The sequence below is a fragment of the Rattus norvegicus genome, chromosome 19 (assembly GCF_021556685.1).
Source record: "Rattus norvegicus strain SHRSP/BbbUtx chromosome 19, alternate assembly SHRSP_T2T, whole genome shotgun sequence".
NCBI classification, from domain to species: Eukaryota; Metazoa; Chordata; class Mammalia; order Rodentia; family Muridae; genus Rattus; species Rattus norvegicus.
This window is the reverse complement of record NC_141552.1, coordinates 60,797,320-60,818,282: the sequence shown is the minus strand read 5'-3', so window position 1 is coordinate 60,818,282 and position 20,963 is coordinate 60,797,320. Positions and strand designations below refer to the sequence as shown.

Below are 20,963 nucleotides of genomic sequence, written 5' to 3'. Positions count from 1 at the left end.
TGTATCTGGTTTGAAGTGGAGGTTCTTGATCCACTTGGACTTAAGCTTTGTACAGGGTGATAAGCATGGATCGATCTGCATTCTTCTACACGCTGACCTCCAGTTGAACCAGCACCATTTGTTGAAAATGCTATCTTTTTTCCATTGGATGGTTTTAGCTCCTTTGTCAAAGATCAAATGACCATAGGTGTGTGGGTTCATTCCTGGGTCTTCAGTTCTATTCCACTGATCTACCTGCCTGTCTCTGTACCAATATCATACACGATTTTTTCACGATTGCTCTGAAATACTGCTTGAGGTCAAGGATGGTGATTTCCCCAGAAGTTCTCTTATTGTTGAGTATAGTTTTCTCTAGCTTGGTTTTTTTTTTTTTTTGTTATTCCAAATGAATTTGCAATTGCTCTTTCTAACTCTATGAAGAATTGAGTTGGAATTTTGATGGGGATTGCATTGAATCTGTAGATTGCTTTTAGCAAAATGGTCATTTTTACTATATTAATCCTGCCAATCCATGAGCATAGGAGGTCTTTCCATCTTCTGAGATCTTCAATTTTTTTTTTGATACTTAAAGTTCTTGTCATACAGGTTGTTGCTTGTTTAGAGTCAAACCGAGATATTTTATATTATTTGGGACTATTGTGAAGGGTGTCATTTCCCTAATTTCTTTGAGTAGAGGAAGGCTACTGATTTTTTTTTTGAGTTAATTTTATACCCAGCCACTTTGATGACGTGGTTTATCAGGCTTAGTAGTTCTCTGGTGGAATTTTTGGGGTCACTTAAGTATACTATCATATCATCTGCAAATAGTGATATTTTGACTTCTTCCTTTCCAATTTGTATCACTTTGACCTCCTTTTGTTGTCTGATTGCTCTGGCTAGGACTTTGAGCACTATATTGAATAAGTAGGGAGAGAGTGGGCAGCCTTGTCTAGTCCCTGATTTTAGTGGGATTGCTTCAAGTTTCTCTCCATTTAGTTTAATGTTAGCTACTGGTTTGCTGTATATTGTTTTTACTATGTTTAGTTATGGGCTTGAATTCTTGATCTCTCCAGGACTTTTATCATGAAGGGGTGTTGAATTTTGTCAAATGCTTTCTCAGCATCTAATGAAATAATCATGTGTTTTTTCCTTTGAGTTTGTTTATATAGTGGATGTGTTGATGGATTTCCGTATATTGAACCATCCCTGCATCCCTGGGGATGAAGCCTACTTGATCATGATAGACAATCATTTTGATGTGTTCTCAGATTCAGTTTGCAAGAATTTTATTGAGTATTTTTGCATCAATATTCATAAGGGAAATTGGCCTGAAGTTCTCTTTCTTTATTAGGTCTTTGTGTGGTTTAGGTACAAGTGTAATTATGGCCTCACAGAAGGAATTAGGTAGTGTTCCTCTGTTTCTATTTTGTGGAATAGTTTGGACAGTATTGGTATGAGGTCTTCTATGAAGGTCTGATAGAATTCTGGACTAAACCCATCTGGTCCTGGGTTCTTTTTGGTTGAGAGACTTTTAATAACTGCTTCTATTTCTTTAGGAGTTATGGGGTTGTTTAGATGGTTTATCTGTTCCTGATTTAACTTTGGTACCTGGTATTTGTCTAGAAAATTATCCATTTCCTCCAGATTTTCCAGTTTTGTTGAATATAGGCTTTTGTAGTAGGACCTGATAATTTTTTTAATTTCCTCAGATTCTGTTGTTATGTTTCTCTTTTCATTTCTGATTTTGTTAATTTGGATACACTCTCTGTGCCCTCTGGTTAATCTGGCTAAGGGTTTATCTATCTTGTTGATTTTCTCAAAGAACCATCTCCTGGTTTTGTTGATTCTTTGTATAATCCTTTTTGTTTCTACTTGGTTGATTTCAGCCCTGAGTTTGATTTCCTGCCTTCTACTCCTCTTGGGTGAATTTGCTTCTTTTTGTTCTAGAGCTTTCGGGTGTGCTGTCAAGCTACTGATGTATGCTCTCTCCTGTTTCTCTTTGCAGGCACTCAGAGCTTATGAGTTTTCCTCTTAGCACTGCTTTCATTGTGTGCCATAAGTCTGGGTATGTTGTGCCTTCTTTGTCATTAAATTATAAAAAGTCTTTAATCTCTTTCTTTATTTCTTCCTTGACCAAGTTATCATTGAGTAAATTGTTGTTTAACTTCCATGTATATGTGGGCTTTCTGTTGTTTTTGTTGTTATTGAAGACCAGCCTTAGTCTTTGGTGATCTAATAGGATGCATGGGATTATTTCTATCTTCCTGTATTTATTGAGGCCTGTTTTGTGACTGATTATATGGTCAGTTTTGGAGAAGGTACCATGAGGTGCTGAGAAGAAGGTATATCCTTTTGTTTTAGGATGAAATGTTCTATAAATACCTGTTAAGTCCATTTGGTTCATGACTTCTCTTAGTCTGTCTATGTCTCTGTTTAATTTCTGTTTCCATAATCTGTCCATTGATGAGAGTGGGGTGTTGAAATCTCCTACTATCATTGTGTGAGGTGCAATGTGTGATTTAAGCTTTAGTAAAGCTGCTTTTATGAATGTAGGTGCCCTTGCATCGGAGCATAGATATTTAGGATTGAGAGTTCATCGTCACTCTCTTCTATACCTATTATACTTAGGTTTGATCTTTTCATTGTGTCCTGGATTTCCTGAATGTTTTGGGCTAGGAACTTTTTGCTTTTAACATTATCTTTGATGGTTGTTTTGGTGAATATGAAGTATCCTTCCTTATCTTTTTTGATGACTTTTGGTTGAAAGTCGATTTTATTCGCTACTCCAGCTTGTTTCTTCAGACCATTTGTTTGGAAAGTTGTTTTCCAGCCTTTCACTCTTTGTCTCTGAGGTGTGTTTCCTGTATGCAGCAAAATGCTGGGTCCTCTTTACATATCCAGCCTGTTAGTCGATGTCTTTTTATTGGGGAATTAAGGAATAGTGATTATTACTTCCTATTATTTTCATTGTTAGAGGTGGAATTATGTTTGTGTGTCTCTCTTCTTTTGGTTTGGTTGCAAGGAGATTACTTTCTTGCTTTTTCTAAGGTATAGTTTCCCTCCTTGTGTTGGAGTTTTCCATCTATTATCCTTTGTAGGGCTGGATTTGTAAAAAGATATTGTGTAAATTTGGTTTTGTCATGGAATATCTTGGTTTCTCCATCTATGTTAATTGAGAGTTTTGCTGGATATAGTAGCCTGGGCTGGCATTTGTGTTCTTTTAAGGTCTGTATGACATCTGTCCAGGATCTTCTGACTTTCATAGTCTCTGGTGAGAAGTCTGGTGTAATTCTGATAGGTCTGCCTTTAAATGTTACTTGACCTTTTCCCCTTACTGCCTTCAATATTCTTTCTTTGTTTTGTGCATTTGGTGTTTTGACTATTATGTGATGGGAGGAGTTTCTTTTCTGGTCCAATCTATTTGGAGTTCTGTAGGCTTCTTGTATGTCTATGGGCATCTCTTTCTTTAGGTTAGGGAAGTTTTCTTCTAGAATTTTGTTAAAGATATTTACTGGTCCTTTATGTTGGGAGTCTTCGCTCTCACCTATTATCCTTAGGTTTGATCTTTTCATTATGTCCTGGATTTCCTGGATGTTTTGGTCTAGGAGCTTTTTGCATTTAACATTATCTTTGAAGGTTGTTTTGATGTTTTCTATGGTATCTTCTGCCCCTGAGGTTCTCTCTTCTATCTCTTATATTCTGTTGGTGATGCTTGCATCTATGACTCCTGATCTCTTCCCTAGGTTTTCTATCTCCATGGTTGTCTCCTTTGTGCTTTTGTTATTGTTTCTATTTTCATTTTTAAAGGTCAGTTCCTTCACCTGTTTGGTTTTGTTTTCCTGTAATTCTTTAAAGGATTTTTGTGTTTCCTCTTTAAGGGCTTCTACTTGTTTACTTATGTTGTCCTGTATTTCATTATGGGAGTTATTTATATCCTTCTTAAAGTCCTCCATCATCCTTATAAAGTGTGATTTTAAATCTAAATCTTGCTTTTCCAGTGTGTTTGGATATCCATATTTGCTTTGGTGGGAGAACTGGGCTCTGATGATGCCAAATAGTCCTGGTTTCTGTTGCTTAGGTTCCTGTGCTTGCCTCTCACCATCAGGTTACCTCTGGTGTTAGCTCGTCTTGCTGTCTCTGACAGTGGCTTGACCCTCCTGTAGGCTTGTGTGTCAGCACTCCTGTCAACCTGTTTTCTTTCAGCCCGATCTAGCAACAGAGAACTCTGCTCTCAGGTGTGTAGGCGCTCCTAGCAGCTGGCGTTCAGCTCTCAGCGCAGGCAGAAACCCAAAGGGTCTGCCCCCGACTGCCCCTAGGTCCCTGTGCCCAGGGGGCACAGGTAGCACTAGACGATTTCCTCTTGGGTCACGAATGTGGGCAGAGAGTAGTCTCTGAGTTCTCAGGAGTATCCACACTTCTGAGGGTCCAGCTCTCTCCCCCATAGGATTTGGGTGCTGGGATCTGTGGGATCTGTTCAGTTTGGTCCTCCCATTCTTTCTTGATGTGGTCTCACGTAGCCCACACTGGCCTCTAACTCACTAAGTGGCCAAGGATGACCTTGACCTCCTGATCCTCTTGCTTCTGTCTCTTAGGTGCAGGGATGACATAGACCACAACTGCTGGTTTACACAGCTCTGGGGATAGAGCTCAGGTCTTCATGTGTGCTCAGTGAGTAGTAGTCTACTAACTGAACTCGACACTCGGTCCCCCAAACTCTTAACGGCCATGTTTAAAGTGGCTTTACTGTTTCTCATAAGTTACATCAATAATTGATCAAGGTACGGGTCTATGGCAGAGACAGGGAAGATCTATGAAAGGCTGAAGTCCTGTCTATTCTACAGGGAGTGTAGCATGCTAGAATCTGGTCTGACCATCTTTGGGCATTCTCTAAGACTTGCTTTTGCATGTATCCATGTGCTGACACAGGTCATGCTGCCTGTGTCTCCATCTCCCCTCTGAATCACTGTCTGGGGAGCAGAGCTGCTGTGGGTTGGTCTAATGTTGCTTGTATTTCCGTGCTAATCTGGGGTCCCCAAGACTGGTCACCCCAAAGATGAGTCTGCAAATAAGACATTGAGGGACCCTGACCCCAGTTAATCGTGGCTGGCGAATAAAGATGTCAACAACCAGTAACTGGGCAGAAGAAGCATAGGTGGGGTTGAGATTTCTCAGGTTTGGGGAGAGAAAGAACCACGAGGAGGAGGAGGAGGAGGAGGAGGAGGAGGAGGAAGAGGAAGAGGAGGAGGAGGAGGAGGAGGAGGAGGAGGAAGAGGAGAAAGAAGAAGAAGAAGAGAAGGAGGAGGAGGAGAAAGAAGAGGAAGAGGAGGAGGAAGAGGAAGAGGAGGAGAAAGAAGAGGAAGAAGAGGAGGAGGAGGAGAAAGAAGAGGAAGAAGAGAAGGAGGAGAAAAAGGAGGAGGAGGAAGAGGAGGAGGAGGAGGAGGAGGAGGCCACCATAGAGGAAGGAAGAATGTGCAGGAGGGGAGAAAGGAGAGCCAGCCATGGGTTAGCGGAACAATAAAAACTGTCACCATGTGGGCTAGCCAACTGGAGTTAAGAGCAGCCCAGATAAAACATAGTGAATAGTAACTGATAACTCAGGGTTATTGATGGGAAAGTAGATTTTAACAGCATGGAGGGCAGGCAGTGACCCAGATACTGCACTGCTTAAGGCATATCAAAAATATGAAAACGGTGAGTGTCTTTCACCGAGGAACTCAATGAACAAGGCAGGGTAGAAGCCCTGGGCTGGGATTTTCGATAATTTCTACCACACGGAGCCCAGGCATCACTCACTGCTGGTAGACATTGCCTTCCCTGCAGTCTTGCACCACTCTGAAGGTGGGACACAGGCATGAGAAAAGCCTGCAGAGAATAGAAATGCAGCATCCAGCTGGCTTAACTCCCCTTAGATGCTGACTTTCTGCAGAAAGGTGACGTTCAGAGCTCCAGGGATGCCTGAGGCTTTCCTTCTAAGAAATCCTTTGGGTTTGGGCATTTGCTAGCACTTCTGAGGGCCTTTCTAGAAACTGCCTCTACTGTGTGGGTTCATGTATGGAAGCCAGAGGACAACCTCAAGTGTTGTTCCTCAGGCACCATCTACCTGGTTTTTCAAAACAAGATCTAACACTGGCCTGGAGATGGAGCAGTAGGCTAGGCCAGTCGGTCAGCAAGCTCCAGGGTTCCTCCTGTCTTCAGTCCCCCTGCACTGGGATTCCATGCATATGCCACTGCTCCTGTTGGTTTGGTCTGTGTAGGTGCTGAGCAAAGAGCTCACGTCCTCATACACAGCAAGCACTTTACCGACCGAGCCATCTCCACAGTTCCTAGGATCCATCTACCTCCTCCTTTCAGCGTGGATTTCCACAATTACGCCCCTCATCTGTAAAGCGGAGAAAATGCATCCCCGCTCTATCCCCGGGGAGACCTGTATGGATTAAACGACAAGCAGCCCTTCTGTATCCTGCACATGGGTCCTTAATTAAGAATGGCTCCTCGGAGAGCAGTAGAAGGGTTCGCATGAGGGGGCTGGTGGGATGTGGGGAAGCTTCAAGGCACATTAGTCGGTTCTGAGGCAGTCGAGACAGATGCTCAACACACAATTAGGGATGCTGTGCTGGAGAAGGAGAAGGGATGAGGAGAGCTGAGCGCACAGGTATGACGGAAGTGTCTCATCGACTTTACAGTAAGACATTGCTTGTCTGTCTGTTCTGGTTTTGACCGTCTCCATACAATGTTGCTGCGGGCTCCAAACCGAAATGGAGAACTTTTTGAAGTCAGAGAGTCCAAGCTAGAGGGCAAACGGTAATTGAGTTTTTTCTGCTCCGAGTTCTGTAATCTAGAGACACCCCTATTGTTTCTTTCCTGGTTTGAAAGCACACAGGACTCAGAGTCAACCCCAAATGAGGTGTTGGCCTAGCCCTCGTTTCTGTGTATTCAGAATGCTTTTCCTCAAGACATGGTTATTGGCACACTAATTACTGATATTCTGGGGTGTGGTGTAATATTTTGTTACATGCTGTGATGGTCTGTAGATGCTCAGCCCAAGGAGTGGCACTATTAGGAGGTGTGGCCCTGTTAGAGTAGGCGTGTCACTGTAGGTGTGGACTTAAGACCCTCATCCTAGCCACCTGGAGGTAAGTCTTCTCCTAGCAGCCCTTCTGATGAAGATGTAGAGCTCTCAGCTCCTCCTGCACCATGCCTGCCTGGACGCCGCCATGTTCCTGCTTTGATGATAATGGACTGAACCCCTGAACCTGTAAGCCAGCCCAAGTCAAATGTTGTCCTTATGAGAGTTGCCTTGGTCATGGTGTCTGTTCACAGCAGTAAAGCCCTGACTAAGACACATGCTTACTGTGTTTAGTGAGCAGATGACAGCCATTGGCACAGTGATTATATTGGAAACAAAGTCTTTGATAGCTGTCTTGAAGTGTGGGCAGTTGAGCACTGCTGAGCGTTCCCGTCCAGCTGTAGAGCATCAATTCTGTTCCCCTTAACTGTGCTCCCAAACACATTCACTGCCCTCTCTGCACCACCATCGCCACCTCCCACTCACCCTGTGCACGTCCCATCCTCTGGTAACCATTACCCAAAGGTTCCCTTCTCTCATCTCCATCTATAGCTTCTGTGTCAGTGCGAAGATGCAGATGCAACTCTGGGCCTGACTCTTCCACTGAACACAGTGTCTGTCTTAGTTAAGGTTATTCTGCCACGACCAGACACCCAAGGCAACTCTTATAAGGACAATATTTAATTGGGGCTGGCTTACAGGTTCAGAGGTTCAGTCCATTATCATCAAGGTGGGAACATGGCAGCGTCCAGGCAGGCATGGTGCAGGAGGAGCTGAGAGTTCTACATCTTCATCCGAAGGCTGCTAGGAGAAGACTGGCTCCCACATGGTTAGGAAAAGATCATAAAGCCCATGCCCACAGTGACACACTTCCTCCAACAAGGCTACACCTCCAAATAGTGCCACTCCCTGGACCAAACATATTCAAACCACCATAGATCCCTTCTCTGATTTACTTAATTCCCATTAATGAGGAGGCTAGCTATTGTGTTTTATATGTAGGTTCTGTGTTCTGTGACACATCTATCAGTTCTCATAGTCCTTTGGTAGGGTCTTTAGTGGGCTTTTATCATCTGGAAACAAAAATAACCCCACCCCACTCCCGATCCCCTAAACACCCCCCATCTCCCTCCCCACATCTGTGCTGTATCCTTTCTCTTGCCCACTTGCTTGGCTAAGATTCTCACCATGTATTGGTGAGAGTGACGCGATTGGAATCCCTTTGTTTGTTCAAGATCTTAGAAAACTGCTTCATCTTCCGTGTTTGTAAGACATAAGCTATGACCTTGTCACAGGATGCCTTTACTATGTTGAGGTATGATTTTTTCACATCAACATTCGTTCAGGACTTTTACCGAGAAGGGAAGTTGAAGTTTATGAAATGGTCTTTTGACATCTCTGGCGATGACCGTGTGGGATTTTTTTTTTTTATCCTTGAGTGTTTATTGTTATATATTACATTCATTGATTTTGAGTGTCTCGAACCTCCTTGCCTTTCTGGAATTAAGCCAACACGATTACGGTGTGTGATCTCTCTACTGTACCGATGAGTTGATCTGCAAATATGTTGTCGAAGACTTTCGCACCTTCGATCATTGGGGGTTCTCTTTTGCTGTTGTCCTTGTCCAGCTCTGGTGGGCATCGTGTCGCCTTATTTTCTGTATGTCTTCTATTTCGACGTTAGGGTTTATGCATCTGCTGGGATGGCTCTCCTCTCCTCTTTCTCAGTAAGCAGCTTTTCCTCGTGGTGGGAAGGGTGGTATCATCCCTCTTGATAAGTGTCTTCCCAGCTGAACCCTGTAGGTCTTCCCTGTAGCCTCGTTAGCTGGACTTGGTGGGTTTGAGCACCATGTATATCACATCCACGACAAAGACCCTCTGTCTGCGGGTCTTATAATAATTCAAGGTGGTGTGGTGTAGACAACAGAGCATAAGGTTTGTGTACCATGTAGCTGTCAAATAGTGGGAGTGTAGCCTCTATCAGCTGATGGAGGCTTCCTCAGACATGGTGGCAATTAGCTGTGTACTTACAGGTGACTTTGAGGCTGGTCATGGTGATAGCCTAAAGCTCTTGTTCTCTGATTGGTCACCAGTACATATCCAGAGATCCTGTGGGGTAAGTAACACAGTTCCCTCCTATAAGACTGATGGCCAGGCACGTCAGCAGGGAACACCTTGACAGGCAGTGTGTGCCCGTGTAGATGACTGACAGACAGTGTCGGGAGACTTGTACTTCTCCTCTCTGCTGCTCCTGTGAGCGTGGCCAGCCAAGTATGGGACCTCAAAGCTCTCCTCAATGTGCCTGCCTGGGGACCTGTCAGTAACGGGGAGGGTTGGTTCCTTATTCGTTTGATTGGTTGGTTGGTTGGTTGGTTTTAAGACAAGGTCTCACAGAGCCCAGGCTGGCCTCAAACTGGCTTATGCAGCTGAGGGGGTCCTTGAACTCCCAATCCTCCTACCTAGAGGGAGGAGTAGTGGGAGTGGGAGTGCACTCTACGTCCCAAGTGCTGGATCACAGGAGCACACCACCATACCCCGACCAACCCCTAACCTTTTTCTTTTTTTTTTTTCCTTCATTTTTTATTCTTCTATTTTTGAGATTATAATGCAATTACATTTCTCCCTTCCCTTTTCTTTCTCCAAACCCTCCCACATACCCCCACACAGGCTCTCCTTCAAATCTACAGACTGTCTTTTATTGTTGTTGCATGTATGTATATACATATATATATTCTTAAATATGGCCTGCTTAGACTGCACAGTTATGTGTCTGTTTTTAGGGCTGAGCATTTAACAATGGACAGCCAATCGGCGTGTTCTTCCTGGGGAAAACTACATCTCTACCTCCTCCCACTTTTCTTCAGTGGCCTCCTATATAGCTCTTCGTCTAGGGCTGAGGCCTCTTGGGCTTTTTCCTGTCCACTTGGGCTTGTCCGTTGGAGGTGTCTTTGTTGAGCTTGTATCTAGACAGTCATGTTGGTGAGGCTTTATGGGTTTAACTTCTAATAATGCTAGGAGACACAACACCGCGGTCACACTCCTCTGACACTCAGAGTCTTTCTGGGCCCCTCACCCCAATGTTTCCTGAACCTTAGTGTTGTGGGGGTGTTTTAATGATGTGTCCATTGTGACTGAGCTCCGCAATTCTGCGTTTCTGTCAGCTGTGGTTTTCTGTAGTGTGTATAGCTGGTCGGGGGTCGTGGGGGAGCTGGGTATAGCCAGAATTCCAGTGGATCCCCCAGATCTCCCTAAGAGAAGGGATAAGGGGATAAAGGAACCCAAACATGGGTGTCAAATGATCTGTTTCCTGGTGTCCTCATCCCTGGCACACACACACAGAGCCCCACAGGGCTTTGCATGTACTTGGTCTCAGGTCTGGGTAGTGGCGCCCTCCCATTCCTTCCCATGTAATGGTCTGCATCTCTCAGGTCTTTACATCAGAGCCACTCCAAGACCGCCTCATGAGGCAGCCACCTGCTGAGGCGGTACTGTGAGACCCATGAGCCTGAAACTGAGAAAGGGATGGAATATTGTGGCCCAGGAGTAGTACAGCTTCGGCCCAGAGGACCCACCTCCAGATGGCCCCTAGCTATAGAACCTCAAGAGTTCATGGAAGATGCAGAGACACTCCAGGTCTTTTGCCTGTTTAGGACGTGTGTCCGTAAGGCTCTGGCTTTACCAGAGCAACTTTCCGGGACTCTATCCTGCCTTGATCCTGTTACTGTTTTAGGACAAAGGTACAAGCTCCGGGAGTCCTGTGGACTGGGCCCAGCCATCCATCCATCCATCCCAACATGTCCCACTAATTAAAGAGCAGAACAGGGAAACTTAACCAATGTGACCACGTTGAGTAGAGGTACTGAGAATGGGGGCCAGCGACCCCCAAGTCTTATCTTCAGGGAACTGACCTGAACTTTCAGTTTGAATGGTAGACAAACTGGGGCGGGGTGCAAGAGCTGGGCATGACAAAGCACTGCTGATTGAGGGGTGACCTGACTTGCTCTGTACCTCAGTTCTGCTTCTACAAGGTCGTCGAAGGCGGTACCACTGCCCTCATTTGACAAAGCAATCTGACAAACAAAAGGCTCTATCTAGTCCCCTGCCCCAGGGCACATCTCTCCACTATAGATAGTTGCCCTCATTTGGAGGGTGGCCCGACCTGTGAGGTTCTGCTGTAATCCAGGATGACTGCTGCCTCAGGACTGGAGACCGTAGGTGCCTCCGAAGTTTGGCACAAGATGATCCAGTCCTGACAGGAAATGCCCTCCCCCACCCCCACCCCCGGGGTTTTGTCATGGTACCTTTGGCCTTGAAGAGGGATAAAATGAAATAGCTCCTACTAGTTGTCTCACAAACACCACCACAGCCGCCACCACAAGTGATTAACCTGTCTGCAGAGTTAAGCAGGTAACTGGCCCCAAGCAATGGTGTGATGTGAAATAAAGGCAGCGGTACCAACCAGGCTTTCAACCTGCCGTGATGTATATTGCACGCCCAAGTGAGTGACTGCTTTTTAACAGTGTAACTTCAGGGCCTGGAGAGATGGCTCCGTGGTTAAGAGCACTGGCAGCTCTTACAGAGAAGCCATGTTTAGTCCCCAACCCCAACAGGGCAACTCACAGCAGTCTCTAATTCCAGGTCTGCGGATCTATCACCCTCTTCTGGCCTCTATAGGTACTGCAGGCATGTGGTGGTCCTACATACATGCACACAAAACACTCAAACACATATAAAAATTAAAATTGAATACGTATAAACCAGCTTTGAGGGGAGAAAACCTATTTTGTACATTTATAGTAGAACGCACCAAGAAACCCTAAATTCTGGGTTGCAATAGTATTCAGCTATCACTGTGTGTAGAACTCCCTTGCTAAAGAAAAGGTTATGTTTGTCAGTGATCCTCTGAGGTAGACCAACTGGCTGATTGGGGAGTGGGTTTTCTTGTATGTAGTAGTGTAAAAGGATGTACATCAAACACAGAAAAATTACGAGGAAAGACACAGGATGAAACCCAGGTGCCCAGTTCCTGACTGTATCCATAAGAAACAATGAACGGCAGCCATCTATCAGAATGTAACATTGAACGGGGAGCCATCTATCAGAATGTAACCATTTGGGGAAAGCCCTCCCACAAGCAGCCATTTTGCAGAAGAATAAATACTGATACAAATTGTGTCACACAAGGCTACTTTGACCAAACTCCCAGTACCAACATTGAGGTCACAGCAAAATTACTCATAGGTGCTATAGTACAGCCAGGAACCTGGAGAGCATTTCCATGGCTTTTTTAAAAAAGACATTTCCAATGCATTCAAAGGGATGTTTGTACTTCAGTAAAGTAGGCATTCCTAAACCCCCAAAGCACTATTTGGTTTTGTCTTTTAATGGTAAATATTTTGTCCTTCGTTTTCTCAAAGCTGAGCATGTAATTTGGATGTCTGTCTCTAGGTAGCTCTCGCTTACAGTGGCTGTCCCTGGAAAATCAATGCGACAGCTCTAAGCAACACACTGTCTTCCACATCGTGCTGATTGCTCTTGTTCTGCTAATTTAGGAGACAGTCATGTTGAGGGCCAGCCCTGGTGAGGATGGAGACCATTCCTCGTAGATGTCCTGTTCCCAGCAGGCCTCCACAGGCTCCAAGATGGTGAGTGTCCTGCTTTGTGATTTAATACATGCTCTAGTTTAGAGCAGATTCCATGTGCTACTTAAAAGAATTCCCACTCTGTGGCTGCTGCATAGAATGCTCTACAAATCTCTGTTGAGTGCATTTGACGTACAGTATAACCTATGCTTCTCTGTTGCTATTTGAGAGTGTCGAATGGTGAACCCAGTAGTAAGGGTAGGATGTTGAAATTCCCAAGTATTATTTACTGAAGCTTACATATCTCTTTAGGTTTATTGTTGTTATACATACATACATGTAACGTACATGTTACATACATGTAACATACATGTAACATACATGTTGCATATCATCTTAGATCTGGAGTGATGGCTTAGCCATTAAGAGCACTGTATTGGCTACTTTTGTGTGTCAACTTGACACAAGCTTGAGTTATCACGGAGAAAGAAGCCTCAGTTGAGGAAATGCCTCCATGAGACCCAGCTGTAAGGCATTTTCTCAACTAGTGATCAAGGGGGGAGGACCCAGCCCATTGTGGGTGGTGCCATCCCGGAACTGATGGTCTTGGGTTCTAAAAGAGAGCAAGCTGAGCAAAGCAGGGGAAGCAAGTCAGTAAGTAACACCCCTCCATGGCCTCTGCATCAGCTTCTACTTCCTTCCCTGCTTGAGTTCCAGTCCTGACTTCCTTTGATGATGAACAGCGATGTGGAAGTGTAAGCTGAATAAACCCTTTCCTCCCCAACTTGCTTCTTGGTTGTGGTGTCTTGTGCAGGAATAGAAACCCTGACTAAGACAAGCATATAATCCTTCTTGCAGAGGATTGGAATTCAGTTTAGAGGATCCACATTGGGCCACTCGAAAACACCCGTAACTGCAGCTGCAGGGGACCCAACGCCCTCTTCTGGCCTCTGGGTACACTGCACACACACACACACACACACACACACACACACACAGAGAGAGAGAGAGAGACAGAGACAGAGACAGAAAGACAGAGACAGACTTCAAAATAAAATCTTTTTAACATTGAGTTATCCACAGTCTTGTAATAATGTCCTGCTGACTTGATCTCTTGGCCATGACTCAGTGACCATCTTTCTTTGTCTCACTGTCCTGTCTGAAAGTCTGTTCCATTTCCTATGAGCACAACTACACAAGCTTGATTCTGAATTCCTTTTCTATTGCCCTCTCCGCACAGTGTTGGGTCATAACCCTTTCAGCCGGTCTGTACATACGTATTTTAAATGAGCAGCTGGGATCGTTTACACTCAAGTTATTGGTGGAAAATAGGGACTTGTTCCTGTGACTTTTTTTAATTGCCTAGTTGAGATATTCTTTTCTTTTGGTTGGTTGGTTGGCTTGGTCCTTATGACTTGATGGTCTCGTGGATTGGTGATGCTTGTATTTTCTGTTTGTACCCGTGTACCCACTTCAGTTAGAGTAGCGTCTTTACTGGTTCTTCCTGATCTTTCTCTTTCTCCCATATCTACGTGAAGGAGTCCCTTAAGCATGATTCCTAACGTAGTCTTGAGCCTCCTCAGTTGGTGCTCACCTTGGAAGGTCTTTTGTCCACTGGTTCTGAGAACCATCTTTCCGAATGTTGCTCCAAGGTCTTCAATTCTCTTAATCTCCAGAGCCTTGAAGCGACTTTAGAATAGACTTCCTTCTGTTCTTACGATAGACTCTCTGATGATAATTAACCTTCACTGGCAATTATTTTTTGTTTTGTTTTGTTTTGTTTTTTTAGAATATAAAAGAGCACCCTCTGTCTTCTTGCCTGTAGGGTTCCTGCTGAGAAATTTGCTGGCTGGCTAACAGGGGTGCCTTAGAGTGATTTGCCACATTACTCCTGTGGGGTCTAAAATTCTGCCCTGAACTTTCGGCTACGATCCGGCAGCTAGCATGTTTACCTGTCGCCTCTGTTGGGTGTTGCCCTGTACGTGCTTGTCTTAGGGTTTCCATTGCTGCAACAAAAGACCATGACCAAAAAGAAAGATGGGGAGGGAAGGCTTCACTCAGCTTATATTTCCACATTGCTGCTCATCACCAAAGGAATTTGGAGATGGACTCAGGTCAGGAAGCTGGAGGCAGGAGGTGTTGCAGAAGCCACAGAGGGGTGCTGCTTACTGGCCCTACTCAGCCTCCTTCCTTATAAAACCCAGGGATGGCACCTCCCACAATGGGCCGGGCCCTCCCCCAATGACCACTAATGGAGAAAATGCCTTACTGATGGATCTCATGGAGGCATTTCCCTTCTTCCTCTCTGATGACTCTAACTTGTGTCAAGTTGACACACAAAACCAGCCAGTGCAGTGCTCCTGTCTTTCTGGAGAGCAAACGGGTTTTCTGTTATTATTTAACTGAGCTGGGCTTTTTAATTAAGTGGTGACTTCATGCATGTGTATCTGGCCAATACGTTTTTCTTTACTCTCAGGATTAACGTCTCTCCCTTTGCCAGTCACGCAAACATTTGATCTTTTAATGGTGCTCTTAATACCTTATGAATTCTCTCTCTCTCTCTCCCTCCCTCCCTCCCTCCCTCCCTCCCTCTCCTTCCCTCCCTCTCCCCCTCTCTCCCTCCCCCTCTCTCCCTCCCCCCCCCCTTCTCTCTTTCCTTCATTGCTGTCTGGACATAGTAGTTTGAAAGATGTCTTCAAGCTTCAATCTGCTTTCTTGTGACCCCACCCTGTAACTCTAACACCCAGACAAAACCATACATGACTGGCCACACCAAAGTCGTAGATGGCAGTCCTATGCCTCCCAGGTCTTGGGGACAGCATCCTCTGGGTTCCTCCATGATGTGACATTTAGTGAGTCTGTGTCAGTGAGCCACCTCTGGCTTCTGAGACAGCCAGCCGCTGAGCCAGTACAGCAGGATGTTGCTGGGGTCCTACAGGTGGGAATTTTCAGGAATCCCTAAGATAGCTCCTGGCTTTAAGACCCTGCCAATCAGAGTCATTTTTCAAAGCCAAGCTACTACACAGATTTCACACCCTTTAGACTCTAACCCTGCAGTGCTGCGAGGCCATCCAGGCCCAGGAGTGGCCAGCATCGGCACTGATGTTTTACTGGAGTCCTTTTCTATCACCGTGCCTTGTACGTTTGCTGCTTTAATTCTTTGTGAAGGATCAAACTGACACCTTGGTTTGGCCCGTTGCCCCGCCCACCCACTTATATGTGGTGTAAGTCAGAGGTCGGATTTCAAGTCCAGGAACGATACAAAAATAAATGTGAGGTAAACACAAAACAAGTCAGACTGGTTGCCCTAACTTCGTGTCTGTTGCTGAGAATGACCTGACAAAAGGCAACCTAGGGGAAAGGTTTATTTGGCGGACACTTGCAGGGTACAGTCCATTGCTGTGGGGAAGTCAAGGCAGAAACATAAAGGACCACTTCCAAGGTCCACGAAAGACCACGAGCAGAGAATAAACGCATGGATCAGGATCTCGCTAATTAGGGAATGGTGCCTCCCACAATGGGCATCAGTAAGTTTAGATAATCCCCCACATACACGGCCATGGGTAACCTGATGCGGTCAGTTCATCAGCTGAGGATTTCCCTGGTGATTCTAGGCTTCGCAAAGTTTGCAGTTAAAACTATCACAGTAGTGATCAGTATTCAGAAAGCAACACTCAACTGAGTGTCCCCAGGACAATAATCACTTAGACTATGGAAGCAAGAGGAAGCATGGGGACCCTATAGACTTAGACACCCAAGACTGTGGCATACCTACGTGTTGTTCTCTGAATTTTCCTTTGACACAATAGCAACTTTTTTTCAGTCCCTTGTTAATGGGGTTGGTGGAATTTTGGTTCCTGTCCTTTAAGATGTGGAGGCCAGAGTTGACATCCTCCATTATGTTCCAACTTACTTTTTTTTTTAAAAAAAATATTTATTTATTTATTTATTACATATAAGTACACTGTAGCTGTCTTCAGACACACCAGAAGAGGGCATCAGATCTCATTACAGATGGTTATGAGCTACCATGTGGTTGCTGGGATTTGAACTCAGGACCTCTGGAAGAGCAGTCAGTGCTCTTAACCACTGAGCCATCTCTCAAACCTTTCTGTCCTTTTTTAAAGACAGTTGTGTCATAGTTGTAATTTCCTTTGCTTGTTCCTATGCCTTGTTCATGTGCTACTAAGAGGTTTGCCATAGGCTGTTCTGAAGTCTCACTATTGCCTGTCCTCCAGCTCCAGGGGTTCTGATGCCCTCCTCTGGCCACTTCAGACACTGCACTCACATGAACAAACCCACACTCCAGGCACAAATCTACATAGTTTAAAAACCAAATTAAAATCCTTTTAAAATATTTAAATAAGACCCAAGTCACATCACTGGTTGACTTCTAAATTTTGTCATCCTCTGGCTTTCTGGAACATTCACGTATATGGCTAGAACATAGCTTTGGGGTTCCCTCCAAGTTCTGTACCACCCATGTACAGGGTAATAATCATTTCTGTTACAATGGAAAAGATCAGGCCTCCTTGTACCCATTCTAGCTGCTCAATATAATTCAGAATATAACTCAATGGCCAAGATCAGCTGTCTTACAGTGCCGTCTCTCAACTACCTCTGACATGATTCTTACAAGTCTGTGTGTGCCCCGGGAACATTCCTGAATCAACATCTAAATGTTTCCTCTTACACGGCCGCAAAACTGGTACAATGTAGACACTGCACCTTCACGTGAGAGCAACATTCCTTGTCAGACATCATCAGGAGGCTCTGATTGACAGACAGCACAAATAGAATGAGGCAATTTCGAACAGGAAGTTTTCCTGTCTTCCCTGGAGCTCCTGCAATTTTTATTTTCATCCCTTCCCCCTACCCCCACATCAGAGGTTCAATTACTCTGGGCTCTCACGCCACTTAACTATCTATTAAACAAAATTTACATATTATCTATCCACCGATCACGAGGCTCTAAGGCTTTAAATTCTTTTAATGAGCTTGATCAATAAAAATACAAGATGTAAGTGGTAACACATGAATCGTTAAATGCAGTAAAAAGATACATTGGAAGCAGCAGACAATGGTGCTTCTTCCCAATGACTCATTCCACCTGGCTTCAGGTCAGCACTGCCGTTCTGAGAGGGAGCCCAGGCGCAGCCACCATTCTGTTCTCCCTTTTACGTTTCTCACACAGGTCAGGAGACAGAGCATAGCCAGGCTCGTCTTCATAGCCACAAGTCAAAACATCTGTGTAACTCGTTTATGAAATTCTCAGTTGAAAGTCAAACAATCTACCAGGTTTCGGCACATTCACAGATGCAAAGGCCAGGAACCAACATTTGGGGGTCTGTGTGTGAAAGGGCTCGTGTGCTGTTGTCTCAGCTTTTCAAAGGTGAGAACACACTGTCTGCTTAGATGAGTCTTGGGAAAGGGAGGGAACAACAGGAAGCTAGTCGTCTGCAGGCGATACCTGGTGCGTCCTAAATGTTCTAGAATAAGGACTCGGTGGCTTTAAGATCCCTGGCCATGGAGACTTTTATTTAGGTTGTAATCTGGTCAGGAGGCATATAAAATGGCTAGATTTTGTTAAAAGGAGCAGCATTGTGGGGGTGGGCTGGAGAGACGGTGGGGAAGTCAAGACCACTAGCTGGTCCTACAGAGGACCTGGGTTTGGTTTCTTGTATCCACACTGTGTGGTTTACAACCACCTCGAACTCCAGCTCCCTCTGCTGTCCTCTATGGGTACTGCACCCAGGTGCACATGCTGACCCACAGACACACACAGGCACACACCTGAAAATAAAATAAATCTTTTAAAAGGATGTGTTTGAATTGCCCTAAGATGTGTTCTACAGTAGACTGGATGCACGCACTATGTTAGGCTAGAGGATCCAGGGGTCACCTTAGGAAACGCAGGCCTCTACATCCCGTTGGATTACCGCTCACCTAAGCCTCACGGCACACAACTGTCTAACGTTGTCTACTGACGTTCCCCACGCCCAGTGACCTTTATTTGTATTTCTCATGTCGTAACCAATGTCCCAAATCATACATACACAAAGGATGGCGAGCAAGCCAGTGTGACACCATCAGGGTCTCTGTGATTCATGGAGAATGATACCGCAGACTTAAATAGTATTCGACAGCAGAAAGCATGTATTCATCAGAGAACCTGCATGCAGGGGTCCACCGTACGTCAGGGTGGAAGACAGAGGTGTGGACTTTGCAGGGTCAGTTTAAAGTCTGTTAGTGCAGGAGTCGTGACTTTTACCTTCCTTGCCCTTGGTTGGTTGGCTCTGTCTCCAGGGGTATGGATGCCTTTGTGATTGGTTAAGGCTCTGGGAGGACTTGGGGGACTTTGCTGATAACTATACTTGGCTCAAGCTAAGTGGTAGGGCAGCTGCTACAACTCCTTATTGGCTGCCCGTGAAGGGTGGTTTCCCTTGGAATTGACTTGTTTTGGACTTTTCCAATATGAGAAACAGAAACGTAGGCCTAGTCTCCCAGACTGCCAGTTTGGAACCTGTCATGGAGTCAGCCTGCCTCTGGCTAACTCCGTCCTTTCAACTTGACACTGTCCATGGTTGTTGTCACCGGTGCCGCTGCGATCATTCAAGATGTCTGTGCTCTCCTGTCTAGACGAGGACACACGGCATCAGGACAGGCTCAAGTGGTCCTTCTGTAAGAGAACCAACTCAGACCCTGCCGTCAACCGCCAAGAACCAAATCAATGCATAACTCAATCAGGCTCCGGCCAAAAGAGCCTCACGAGTGCCCTCTAGTGACAGACCAGGAGAACGTTCTTCCCAGCTCACTGGTTCTTCCCAGGCTCCTGCCCGCCCCTGCCCACCCCTGCCCTGCTGGCTGTGTCTATGAACTTCACACCTCATTGTAAGCAAGATGCTTCTGGCTGTCTCTCCCGTTCTTTGATACAGTAGCAAAGATAAACCCATTTTAAGCCATGAAGACTCCAGCCTCAGCAGCTGGACTTTAAAACAGAGGAAGGAGGAGGGAGGAATGGAAAGACAGCAGCAGTCCAAGTTCTGCTGTGCACAGGTGACAATCCAGTAAGAAGGGGCCATCACCTGGTCCCAGCCGGTGGGCAGCAGCTACTGAGCCTGCTCTGCTGCCTTCGCCCAGCCTCTCACCCAAGTCATCCATGTTGCTTTCTACTCAGCTAAAAGAGGACTCCTTTCCTTCCTTGTTACCAAAGGAAACACAAGGTTAGAATCAAATGATTTACAAGATAACACTCCTAGGTCTTCAGGGGCTCATGGTGGATGCGGCCCCTGAACCCAGGAACAAATGGCTTTCTTCCAAGGTCAGAAGATGTTAGCTTGGAGGTTGGTCTATGGGGAGTTATGCTCAGGAAACTTTTGGAAAATGAGGACCCTTTGGTCAGAGAGAGCTAGTTTTTAATCTTTTCTCCAGTAACACATACATTAAGCCCACCATTTTGGATCCCACCCAGAGGGAAGAGACCCCAGAGGGTTTCTGGCTGCAGGTTTCACTCTGTCATAAAGCAGCTCACTGTTGGCTCCTCCTCCTCCCACAGTCAGATCATAGCTGTTCATAGCTACACCTGCTTTCCCAAGCCAATTCCACTCACTGGGAAGCTCTGAGTTTACGGTTTGTCTGTCTTGAGAGTTTTATAAAGCTGGAGGCTTAGCCTGGTGGTAACATAAGGGCCTGAGTTCAATCCCTAATCCCCAGCACCGTTACAAACATATATACACACACATACACACATACATACATTCATACATACATACATACATACATACATATAAATACACACATACATACGCACACATATACTCACACAAACACACACACATATACATACATGTACACACATACACACATGTACACATATACACACATGTACACATGTACACACACATACATACAAATACACACATACATTAACACACATATACTCACACACATACACACAAACACAAACATACACACACATATACACACATGCGCGCGCACACACACACACACACACACCCTGTTAAATCCCACAAGTGTTGAATGATGCCTCACAGTTGACAGTGGACCGAGATAGGTGTGCCTGCCTCTCTGGACTAGCCACAGGTTTACTGTAACACTCTAACATCAATACCATCAGAGCTTAACTTGATGCACGAATGGTGGATAAGGCAGAGAAATCTTCCTATAAACCTACCTGTCAGCTTCCTCTTTAACCAGCAATGATGCTGTTTCCTATGGTCCCAGGACCTTGGCAGCAGCCTCTTACCAAACTCAAGAGGACCCTGGATGTGATGAGTTGGGACAAGCGCAACTAGGATATTCAAAAAGCTATCACC

The 20,963-nt window shown here is 45.2% G+C and overlaps 1 long non-coding RNA gene across 1 annotated transcript in view; it reads left to right on the top strand.

Annotated features, from left to right (window-relative positions):
• Nucleotides 1-20,963, top strand: part of LOC147999483 (uncharacterized) — a 47,550-nt gene that overhangs the window by 5,457 nt on the left and 21,130 nt on the right. The window contains exon 2 of the long non-coding RNA XR_015644191.1: nt 12,598-12,690. This is a non-coding gene — a long non-coding RNA (uncharacterized LOC147999483). The remainder of the gene's footprint in view (nt 1-12,597; nt 12,691-20,963) is intronic.